Source organism: Bombus fervidus, unplaced genomic scaffold (assembly GCF_041682495.2).
Source record: "Bombus fervidus isolate BK054 unplaced genomic scaffold, iyBomFerv1 scaffold0146, whole genome shotgun sequence".
In the NCBI taxonomy this organism is placed as follows: domain Eukaryota; kingdom Metazoa; phylum Arthropoda; class Insecta; order Hymenoptera; family Apidae; genus Bombus; species Bombus fervidus.
Window position 1 is genome coordinate 7,501 of NW_027212707.1, and position 12,500 is coordinate 20,000.

The 12,500-nt window shown below is 43.8% G+C and overlaps 2 non-coding genes across 2 annotated transcripts; both read right to left on the minus strand.

The window, feature by feature from the left end:
* Nucleotides 1–1,552: 1,552 nt before the first annotated feature.
* LOC139997703 (5.8S ribosomal RNA) lies at nt 1,553–1,707 on the minus strand. The gene has a single exon (XR_011803047.1). It is a non-coding gene; the product is annotated as a 5.8S ribosomal RNA (ribosomal RNA).
* Nucleotides 1,708–4,541: 2,834 nt separating this feature from the next.
* Nucleotides 4,542–6,465, minus strand: LOC139997704 (small subunit ribosomal RNA). The gene has a single exon (XR_011803048.1). It is a non-coding gene; the product is annotated as a small subunit ribosomal RNA (ribosomal RNA).
* Nucleotides 6,466–12,500: the final 6,035 nt, after the last annotated feature.

Consider the following 12,500-nt stretch of genomic DNA (forward strand, 5'->3'; position numbering starts at 1 on the left):
ATTACTCGGGGACTGGACGACCGGCGATACGTTAGGATGCGCGGTCCAGCGATAGACGACGAAGAGACATGGGATGACCAACGATCTCTTTTTCTCTAATACTCGGAGCGCCGAATCGCCTTAAAGCAAAAAAAAATCACACGCGCGTACGTCGTACGTACGGCGCGTGTATACCTCGTCTCTAATCAAGTTTCGTTAGTCTTTCTCGAGCCTCGCCAAAGAGGATCGTTCTCTTCCTCTGCGCGATCTCTCCGTGCCAATGTCAGAGATTATTCTCTTTCGCACGACGACGAAAACGACTATTTTCGACGATCCGAACAACTTTGTAACGGACTCACATGCACATCTTAAAATCGAGTACAGAAACGTTGCGCAACACCGTGAGCTTTTCTCTTCTTCGTCACCCTTAAATATAGCCGATCGTAGACGCACGCTAGATCGTAACACACTTTTCGTTGATTTCCGACGAACGTGGCTTTGGGCCAGGCGCGCGGGCAGAGAGATACGCGACCGACGGGGAAAAATTCGTCCCGATACATGTACGCGTACTCTCCGATCTCCGCGCAACGCTGGGGATCATCTCCCTAAGTCATCAGCGTTCGAAGAAATCTCGTGTGTCCGTTCCCGGATCTACGGCTTTCTCTGGGTTCGCGAAGAACAGAAAAAAGCACAGAGGATGAAAAACGCAACGACGACCCATCGATGCGACGGTCCTCGTTGTCTTCTCGTCAGTCGTCTCGCGCCTGCAGAATACATCTCTGCCGCACGAACAGACGGAGTGGGTATTCGATCCCTGGGGCTGTACGAGTAAAAACATCTTGATGAAAAGACGGTTGTGTTTCTTTAAGGCACACAGTTTTTCGTTACGCCACCAAGTTTAGGTTTAGGTTTTAATATCTTGGTTCTCTTTTCTCTCCTCTCTCGACTGACTTTGTTCAAAAATATTTTTGCTTTCTCTCAGTCTCGCCAAAAATTCATTTAAGACGACGTCGGGGGCGCGGTCATTCGTGCTTATCGAAGACTAACAAAACGTAGCAGAGGCTGATACAAAAAGAAAAAAAAAATCGGCCACGAAGAAAACTCGCTCTGTGTATCTCGATAACCGCGTCGACGACGACGGTTCTCTCCGCGCTCTTTTAATTCGTATCCTTCTTCTTGCGCTTCGTCCGACTCAGAAACGTTCGTAAAACACGAACGACGGCGGGTTGTCAAGCCAAGAAGGGACAGAGAAGAGACGGAGGTAGTTTTGCGAGTCTCCCGTGAACGCGATAGATTTTTCATATATATTTGTATCGAGAGCATGCGTACGCCGGTCTCCACACGATCCAGCGACGAACGCCGACGAACGTCCAACAATCGCTCGTACGTCGCGTACGAGCCCTCGACCGCTCTTTAATTCGTATTCTTTTGCTTGGCGCTCGTCCTCCGACTCAGAAACGTTCGTTTAAAGATAAAACGAACGACGGCGGGCTGTCGACGAGGCAAGAAAGAACAGAGAGATACGGACCGAGAGCAACGATACGCAACGCAAGCAGTCTTAGGTTTACGTGAGCAACCCTCAGCCAGGCGTGGTCCAGGAATTGTATCCGTGGACCGCAATGTGCGTTCGAAATGTCGATGTTCATGTGTCCTGCAGTTCACACGTTGACGCGCAATTAGCTGCGTTCTTCATCGACCCACGAGCCAAGTGATCCACCGTTCAGGGTAATCGTTTATGCATGGATTTTTGTTTGTGTACTCAGGTTTTTGTACTCTTATTCTCGGTTCGAAAGAAGCCGATATCCGACAAACGTCCGACCAACGGGAATCGAACGCGCGGAAGTCGCCATATGATTGACGACACGAAAATACGTTCGAAAACGAAATCGGACGGACTGCGCGACGACACACGCAGCCCGCCGACCGGGCGTAAAGTGCATTATAATATATAACAACCAACGAGATCGAAGCTCCGTTCGTCAGGAAACGACGGGGATATAACACCCGATTCTGAATCCTCTGTACAGCACACGATCTCGCGAAGAAAGCGCACGGTGGCTAGCCCATGATATATATATATGTTCGTTCCTCTCGTCCAGTTATTCGAAGCAAACAGCCGATATGCATCTCCATCGTTCGGGTAAAAAAAAATCGATGGGACGCGCACGGTCGTAGTCTTCCTCGCGCGGTCGTTTCTTCCCGATAGCCAGAAGCAGAGTTTGAAAAACTCTAGCGACGGAACGAGGCATTAGACTCTCGACAACGAGGATACAGACACGGCCGGCGGTCCCCTCTGAATCGACTTCGGTGGTTCAGGTAAAAATAAAAAAAATCGATGGGACGCGCACGGTCGTCCTTCCTCTTCCTCGCGCGCGGTCTATTCTTCCCGATAGCCAGAAGCAGAGTTTGAAAAACTCTAGCGACGGAACGAGGCATTAGACTCGCGACAACGAAGATAGAGAGACGGCCGGCGGTCCCCTCTGAATCCACTTTGGTCGCTCAGGTAAAAATAAAAAAAAATTCGAAAGGGACGCGCACGGTCGTCCTTCCTCTTCCTCGCGCGGTCTTTTCTTCCCGATAGCCAGAAGCAGAGTTTGAAAAACTCTAGCGACGGAACGAGGCATTAGACTCTCGACAACGAGGATAGAGAGACGGCCGGCGGTCCCCTCCGAACGGATGGCGACAACGACGACTAAAGCGCGAAAAATCGCGACGAAAAGGAACGCATCTCCGTTCAGGTGTAGTGTGTGTGCGTGCGTTTAAAAAAAATTCGATGGGACTCGCAGCCATCGGCCTCGCGCGGTCGTTTCTTCCCGATAGCCAGAAGCAGAGTTTGAAAAACTCTAGCGACGGAACGAGGCATATGACTCACGACAACGAGGATATGGACAGGCGGTCCCCTCTGAACGGGTCGACGAGACGATGGTAAAAGAGACGAACCGGACGAAACTTCCGTCGATCAGGTAAAAATAAAAAAAAATTCGATGGGACGCGCACGGTCGTCGTCGTCGTCTTCCTCGCGCGGTCGTTTCTTCCCGATAGCCAGAAGCAGAGTTTGAAAAACTCTAGCGACGGAACGAGGCATATGACTCACGACAACGAGGATAGAGAGACGGCCGGCGGTCCCCTCTGAATCGACTTCGGTGGTTCAGGTAAAAATAAAAAAAATCGATGGGACGCGCACGGTCGTCGTTCCTCTTCCTCGCGCGCGGTCTATTCTTCCCGATAGCCAGAAGCAGAGTTTGAAAAACTCTAGCGACGGAACGAGGCATTAGACTCGCGAGGATAGAGAGACGGCCGGCGGTCCCCTCCGAACCAACTTCGTCTAGTTAAGAATCGTTATACTCTTTACCATCACTCGCACTGGTATATATCTTTTCGGGCCAACATCCACGCAATGCGTTTTCGTTCTAGGTTACCCGATCCACGAGTACGAACGTACAACGTGGTTTCGTTTTGTCGAACATCGTATATCGTTCGCCGTTGAAACGAACGACAACGAAACGACATAGGAAGAACGAACGCCCTTTGGGTAGGAAGCACGTTTCGAGGAACGACGAGAGTTTGGAGAGACGCGCGAGATAGCTGGAGACGCGCAGATATAGGTATCCATGGATCTTCGAAGAGAACCTTCGAAGATATATAATTCGGTATCCTATTTTTCTGCGGCTCGCTATTCGCGTTCTTTCGCTCTCGTCGACGACTCGTTATAGACGCTTCGTTCGATCCCAAAGAGCAGTCTTCCTTATGTCCCGTTGCTAGGAGGTGAGGCCTACGCAACGCAACTACGAAATATAGAAGAGGTGTGAGCAGTGATCTCTCCGACACGAGGCACTTTAGAGATTTTAGTTTATATATTATATTGTTCGTTCGTTGGATTTCCACGATGCAAATACGAAATACGAGATCGTGACGGCGGGTCTTTCTGTGTACGACCTCACGCAGGCGCCTCGATCGCATTTCTCATTACACGTGGTTTCCACTGTAACTTTTAGTTTTTTCGATATGTGTTCAGCTCAAGTTCCCTCACATATCGTTATTATTATTATTATTATTATTATTAATAGTAGCGGTTTCGTGTTATAGGATTCGGAGACGGCGGGTCTTTCTGTGTACGACCTCACGCAAGCGCCTCGAGAATCTTTTTAAGTTTTCCGTGTGTTATATTATTCGGAGACGGCGGGTCTTTCTGTTTACGACCTCACGCAGGCGCCTCGAGAATATTTTTAAGTTTTTCGTTTGTTATAATATTATTCGGAGACGGCGGGTCTTTCTGTGTACGACCTCACGCAGGCGCCTCGAATTATTCGTGTAAAAGTATATCTCTTCATCCCGATGATCGAGAGAGAGTGCCACACTCTTCGTATAGTTTCGTAACTGGAGCGTCTCCCACCTCCTTATTGTAAAAAATTTGGCTTTTGTCAAAGTATATAGCTTGTTAATACGTCGTATATACTTTGTGTCGATATAGGAGGAGTACGGCTCCTTACCGACGATATTATATATATTTTATTATACAGTGTTCAAGTCAAATATATTCTTTGTGTTTTTGTATTTTTCGTTAATGATCCTTCCGCAGGTTCACCTACGGAAACCTTGTTACGACTTTTACTTCCTCTAAATGATCAAGTTTGGTCATCTTCCCGGTAACATCGGCAATGCTTATCACATTGGCCGCGCACCAGTCCGAAGACCTCACTAAATCATTCAATCGGTAGTAGCGACGGGCGGTGTGTACAAAGGGCAGGGACGTAATCAACGCGAGCTTATGACTCGCGCTTACTGGGAATTCCTCGTTCATGGGGAATAATTGCAAGCCCCAATCCCTAGCACGAAGGAGGTTCAGCGGGTTACCCGGGCCTTTCGGCCAGGGAAAACACGCTGATTCCTTCAGTGTAGCGCGCGTGCGGCCCAGAACATCTAAGGGCATCACAGACCTGTTATTGCTCAATCTCGTGCGGCTAGAAGCCGCCTGTTCCTCTAAGAAGATTTGTTTGTACGTTGGTAGTAAAAACCCGCCGACCGAAGCCGGGGGCCTTCGAGATACCATAATTTACGTCTATTTAGCAGGCTAGAGTCTCGTTCGTTATCGGAATTAACCAGACAAATCGCTCCACCAACTAAGAACGGCCATGCACCACCACCCACCGAATCAAGAAAGAGCTATCAATCTGTCAATCCTTCCGGTGTCCGGGCCTGGTGAGGTTTCCCGTGTTGAGTCAAATTAAGCCGCAGGCTCCACTCCTGGTGGTGCCCTTCCGTCAATTCCTTTAAGTTTCAGCTTTGCAACCATACTTCCCCCGGAACCCAAAAGCTTTGGTTTCCCGGAAGCTGCCCGCCGAGTCATCGGAGGAACTTCGGCGGATCGCTGGCTGGCATCGTTTATGGTTAGAACTAGGGCGGTATCTGATCGCCTTCGAACCTCTAACTTTCGTTCTTGATTAATGAAAACATTTTTGGCAAATGCTTTCGCTTCTGTCCGTCTTGCGACGATCCAAGAATTTCACCTCTAACGTCGCAATACGAATGCCCCCATCTGTCCCTATTAATCATTACCTCGGGGCTCCGAAAACCAACAAAATAGAACCGAGGTCCTATTCCATTATTCCATGCACACAGTATTCAGGCGAAGGTAGCCTGCTTTAAGCACTCTAATTTGTTCAAAGTAAACGTATCGGCCCACCTCGACACTCAGTGAAGAGCACCGCGATGGGATATTAGTTGGACCGCCCCGCGAGGAGCTAAGCCCACCGATAGGACGTACCACATAATGCCAGTTAAACACCGCGAGCGGTGAACCGACACTGTGACACACAGATTCAACTACGAGCTTTTTAACCGCAACAACTTTAATATACGCTATTGGAGCTGGAATTACCGCGGCTGCTGGCACCAGACTTGCCCTCCAATTGGTCCTCGTTAAAGGATTTAAAGTGTACTCATTCCGATTACGGGGCCTCGGATGAGTCCCGTATCGTTATTTTTCGTCACTACCTCCCCGTGCCGGGAGTGGGTAATTTGCGCGCCTGCTGCCTTCCTTGGATGTGGTAGCTGTTTCTCAGGCTCCCTCTCCGGAATCGAACCCTGATTCCCCGTTACCCGTTACAACCATGGTAGGCGCAGAACCTACCATCGACAGTTGATAAGGCAGACATTTGAAAGATGCGTCGCCGGTGCTAGATGACCATGCGATCAGCACAAAGTTATTCAGAGTCACCAAAACAAACGATGGACGAACGGACGAGCCATCCGCCACCGATTGGTTTTGATCTAATAAAAGCATTCGTACCATCTCTGGTACGAATCTGTTTGCATGTATTAGCTCTAGAATTACCACAGTTATCCAAGTAAGTTTAAGTATGATCTAAGAAACCATAACTGATTTAATGAGCCATTCGCGGTTTCACCTTAATGCGGCATGTACTGAGACATGCATGGCTTAATCTTTGAGACAAGCATATGACTACTGGCAGGATCAACCAGGGAACTTTGTATTTTATATATATATTATATATTAGAGTCAAAAGACTCTCTTTTTAAAATAGCCTCAGAGTGTCGTAGGTGGGTCCGTAACACCGTACGACGAGACTTTTCGTTCTTAGTGAACGTTCGACGACACCCTTTTAATTCCCGTTGTAACGTCGAACGCCACTACTCTCTCTCATTTCGCCACTCTCTCTTTACTTTCTTTCGTTCGTTTGATTGTTTGTGTGGAATATTTTAAGATCATTCTGTTCATAGGATCATTCTGTAAGAATGGTTTGTTGGTTGAACGAATATGCCTTAGCGGTAAAAAGCACGTAAACTGCATGCTGAACGTACCGTCCTCGTAAGAAACATATTCGTTCGTTCTTTTGATATTCTCCAATCAGAAAGAACGCACTTCCTAAAAGGTAGTACGCTCCCCATTAGCCTTTCGTATGTTTAAAACGTACTGCGTACGCTATAACATAAGTTTTGGAACGGTCTCTGCCGAACCAGCATGAATTGATACTCAGTTAGTAACAAGCACACTGCCCTAACTTTTTTTAAAGTTAGTGCGAGCATACAGGATCCAGCTTCCCGACTAAGGGGAACCTTGCCACGTTATTTGGTCATTACGTCCAGGACAGCGACCCGCGGCGCAGCAGTGTAGAGAAAGAGTCGATACGAGAACGAAGGAACAGTCGAGAAATAGTAAAAAAGTTCACTAAGACTCGAGGAGCGGTGACTGAATTCTCAACCGAGGCCGTAGAATAGCCACGCGCTCGACGCTGTTCCGTCCGGACCGTCCGACTCGACGTGTCTCTTATAGATACCAAAGCGCCGGCCGGACGGTCGGCGCCGGCCGGGCCAGCGGCCGGGCGCTTACCATGTAAAACCTCCGTTAGAGCGTACCGTCGGACTTAGTCTCTGAAACGCTCGACCACTTTTTTCGAATAAACTACCCTTAGAAAACATCCTATCGTCGAGATATTTTAACGCACCGCTTATTTTAATATTTCAAACGAGTTTTTATCGAAAAATTTAATTTTTTTTTTTTTTTCAAAATCGCATCAGTAAACCACCTCTTTTAACGAATACGGACAAAAACCACGTTCTTAATCGATTAGAACACGTTAAAACAACGAGAAATATGCAAAAAAATATATACCTTGCAACGTTAATTAACGAAAAAATTAAACAAATATCGCAGTCGTGTCAGTTCGACGGACACTAATTTTTTAAAAAATTCGAAAAAAACGTTTAATCCAGTTGTATTTAATAGAGATATAACCGTTTCTGCAAAAATATTTATACCTTATAACGCTTTTTAACGAAATAACTCGAAATAAGCTTTTCGGACTTTTCCGCCGGCCGAAATTTTTCTAAGTCCCAACGTACCGTCGGACTTAGTCTCTGAAACGCTCGACCACTTTGTTCCAATAAAGTACCCTTATAAAACGTCCTATCGTCGAGATATTTTAACGCACCGCTTATTTTAATATTTTAAACGAGTTTTTATCGAAAAATTTAATTTTTTTTTTTTTTTTCAAAATCGCATCAGTAAACCACCTCTTTTAACGAATACGGACAAAAACCACGTTCTTAATCGATTAGAACACGTTGAAACAACGAGAAATATGCAAAAAAATATATACCTTGCAACGTTAATTAACGAAATAATTAAACAAATATCGCAGTCGTGTCAGTTCGTCGAACACAAATTTTTTAAAAAATTCGAAAAAACGTTTAATCCAGTTGTATTTAATAGAGATATAACCGTTTCCGCAAAAATATTTATACCTTATAACGCTTTTTAACGAAATAACTCGAAATAAGTATTTCGGACTTTTCCGCCGGCCGAAATTTTTCTAAGTCCCAACGTACCGGTCCAGAATGAGACAAAGTTCCAAAGGCCCGGTCGTATCCGTCCGTTTTTTTTTAACCTTCCACGGACGAAATAAACGTTTAATCCCGACGTAAAATACAATAATATAGCGATTTATATAAAAATATTCATACCTCATAACGCTTTTTAACGAAATAACTCGAAAAAACTTTTCGGTCCGAAATTTTTCTAAGTCCCTACGTACCGCTCGAGAATGCGACTAAGTTCCAACGTCCCGGGCGCGATCATACTTTTTTTATATAACTTTTCAGCGACGAAATAAATGCTTAATCCCGATGTAAAACGTCATTTTAAAGCGATTTATGCAAGAATATTCGCACCTTATAACGCTTTTAAGCGAAATAATTCAAAAAAACCTTTCGAATAAAAAATTTTTTTTTAACGTTTTCGGGACCAAATAAACGTTTAATCCCGACGTAAAATATAATAATACAACGATTTATATAAAAATATTAATACCTCATAACGCTTTTTAACGAAATAACTCGAAAAAACTTTTCGGTCGAAAATTTTTCTAAGTCCCTACGTACCGGTGGAGAGTATGACCAAGTCCGACGGGCCGAGTCGCGTCGGTCCACTATTTTTTTTTAACGTTTTCGGGACCAAATAAACGTTTAATCCCGACGTAAAATATAATAATATAGCGATTTATATAAAAATATTCGTACCTTATAACGCTTTTTAACGAAATAACTCGAAAAAACTTTTCGGTCGAAAATTTTTCTAAGTCCCTACGTACCGGTGGAGAGTATGACCAAGTCCGACGGGCCGAGTCGCGTCGGTCCACTATTTTTCTTTAACGTTTTCGGGACCAAATAAACGTTTAATCCCGACGTAAAATATAATAATATAGCGATTTATATAAAAATATTCGTACCTTATAACGCTTTTTAACGAAATAACTCGAAAAAACTTTTCGGTCGAAAATTTTTCTAAGTCCCTACGTACCGGTGGAGAGTATGACCAAGTCCGACGGGCCGAGTCGCGTCGGTCCACTATTTTTTTTTAACGTTTTCGGGACCAAATAAACGTTTAATCCCGACGTAAAATATAATAATATAGCGATTTATATAAAAATATTCATACCTTATAACACTTTTAAGCGAAATAACTCGAAAAAACTTTTCGGTCGAAAATTTTTCTAAGTCCCTACGTACCGGTGGAGAGTATGACCAAGTCCGACGGGCCGAGTCGCGTCGGTCCACTATTTTTTTTTAACGTTTTCGGGACCAAATAAACGTTTAATCCCGACGTAAAATATAATAATATAGCGATTTATATAAAAATATTCATACCTTATAACACTTTTAAGCGAAATAACTCGAAAAAACTTTTCGGTCGAAAATTTTTCTAAGTCCCTACGTACCGGTGGAGAGTATGACCAAGTCCGACGGGCCGAGTCGCGTCGGTCCACTATTTTTCTTTAACGTTTTCGGGACCAAATAAACGTTTAATCCCGACGTAAAATATAATAATATAGCGATTTATATAAAAATATTCATACCTTATAACACTTTTAAGCGAAATAACTCGAAAAAACTTTTCGGTCGAAAATTTTTCTAAGTCCCTACGTACCGGTGGAGAGTATGACAAAGTCCGACGGGCCGAGTCGCGTCGGTCCACTATTTTTTTTTAACGTTTTCGGGACCAAATAAACGTTTAATCCCGACGTAAAACTTAATAACATTCCCATTTATATAAAAATATTCGTACCTCATAACGCTTTTTAACGAAATAACTCGAAAAAACTTTTCGGTCCGAAATTTTTCTAAGTCCCTACGTACCGCTCGAGAATGCGACTAAGTTCCAACGTCCCGGGCGCGATCGTACTTTTTTTATATAACTTTCCAGCGACGAAATAAACGCTTAATCCCGATGTAAAACGTCATTTTAAAGCGATTTATGCACAAATATTAGCACCTTGTAACGCTTTTAAGCGAAAAAATTCGAAAAAACGGTTCGATTAAAAAATTTTTTTTAAAGTTCTCGGGACGAAATAAACGCTTAATCCCGACGTAGAAATACATAATATTCCCATTTATATAAAAATATTCATACCTCGTAACGCTTTTAAGCGAGATAACTCGAAATAACTTTTCGGTCCGAAATTTTTCTAAGTCCCTACGTACCGGCCGGGGGATCGACGAAGTGCCAACCTCCCGGTCATGTCGGTCCGGAGGGGGCAATTTTTTAAAAAAATAAAACGAAATCGTTACGTTCGACTAGAATTCGTCGAACCATAACGATTTCTATAAAAATATTCATACCTCGTAACGCTTTTAAGCGAAATAACTCGAAATAACGTTTCGGTCCGAAATTTTTCTAAGTCCCAACGTACCGCTCGAGAATGCGACTAAGTTCCAACGTCTCGGGCGCGATCGTAAATTTTTTACGGCACCTTTCGGGGACGAAATAAACGCTTAATCCCGATGTAAAACGTCATTTTAAAGCGATTTATGCAAGAATATTCGCACCTTATAACGCTTTTAAGCGAAAAAATTCGAAAAAACGGTTCGATTAAAAATTTTTTTTTAACGTTGTCGGGACGAAATAAACGCTTAATCCCGACGTAGAAATACGTAATATTGCTATTTATGTAAAAATATATACGCATCATAACGCTTTTAAGCGAGATAACTCGAAATAACTTTTCGGTCCGGAATTTTTCTAAGTCCCTACGTCCCGGCCGGGGGATCGACGAAGTGCCAACCGCCCGGTCATGTCGGTCCGGAGGGGGCAATTTTTTAAAAAAATAAAACGAAATCGTTACGTTCGACTAGAATTCGTCGAACCATAACGATTTCTATAAAAATATTCATACCTCGTAACGCTTTTTAACGAAATAACTCGAAAAAACTTTTCGGTCCGAAATTTTTCTAAGTCCCAACGTACCGGTCGAGAATGCGACTAAGTTCCAACGTCCCGGGCGCGATCATACTTTTTTTATATAACTTTCCAGCGACGAAATAAACGCTTAATCCCGACGTAAAACGTCATTCTAAAGCGATTTATGCAAGAATATTCGTACCTTGTAACGCTTTTAAGCGAAAAAATTCGAAAAAACGGTTCGATTAAAAAATTTTTTTTAAAGTTCTCGGGACGAAATAAACGCTTAATCCCGACGTAGAAATACATAATATTGCCATTTATATAAAAATATTCATACCTCGTAACGCTTTTTAGCGAGATAACTCGAAATAACTTTTTGGACCGGAATTTTTCTAAGTCCCTACGTACCGGCCGGGGGATCGACGAAGTGCCAACCGCCCGGTCATGTCGGTCCGGAGGGGGCAATTTTTTAAAAAAATAAAACGAAATCGTTACAGTCGACTAGAATTCGTCGAACCATAACGATTTCTATAAAAATATTCATACCTTATAACGCTTTTAAGCGAAATAACTCGAAATAACTTTTCGGTCGAAAATTTTTCTAAGTCCCTACGTACCGGTCGAGAATGCGACTAAGTTCCAACGTCCCGGGCGCGATCATACTTTTTTTATATAACTTTCCAGCGACGAAATAAACGCTTAATCCCGATGTAAAACGTCATTCTAAAGCGATTTATGCACAAATATTAGCACCTTGTAACGCTTTTAAGCGAAAAAATTCGAAAAAACGGTTCGATTAAAAATTTTTTTTTAACGTTCTCGGGACGAAATAAACGCTTAATCCCGACGTAGGAATACATGATATTCCCATTTATGTAAAAATATACGCATCACAACGCTTTTAAGCGAAATAACTGGAAATAACCGTTCGGTACGAAAATTTTTCAAAGTCAGACGGGCTCTCGAGCGTTGCTCGCTCGCTGCGCTCGCTCGAAAAAAAAACTAGCCCAACCCAAAACCAATCCCTTTTTCGCGTTCGTTCCTCGATTTCTCTTGAAATCGGAGAAACTCGCGGGATCGGTTTTGGGTTGGGCTAGTATAAGTTCGAGCGAGCGCAGCGAGCGAGCAACGATCGCGACCGTTACTTCGTACGTCCACGGTATATTTTCGTTACGTTAATTTTTCGTTACTTTCGTCTCGTTTCTTGGATCGATCGAGAGCGGTTTGGTCGATGGTGAAAGAAGGAAAAAACGAGAGAACGAAAAGTAAAAGAGGAGCGAGCGCGCGTCTCGCCCTTGCGAATTACGTCGTCGTATTTTCG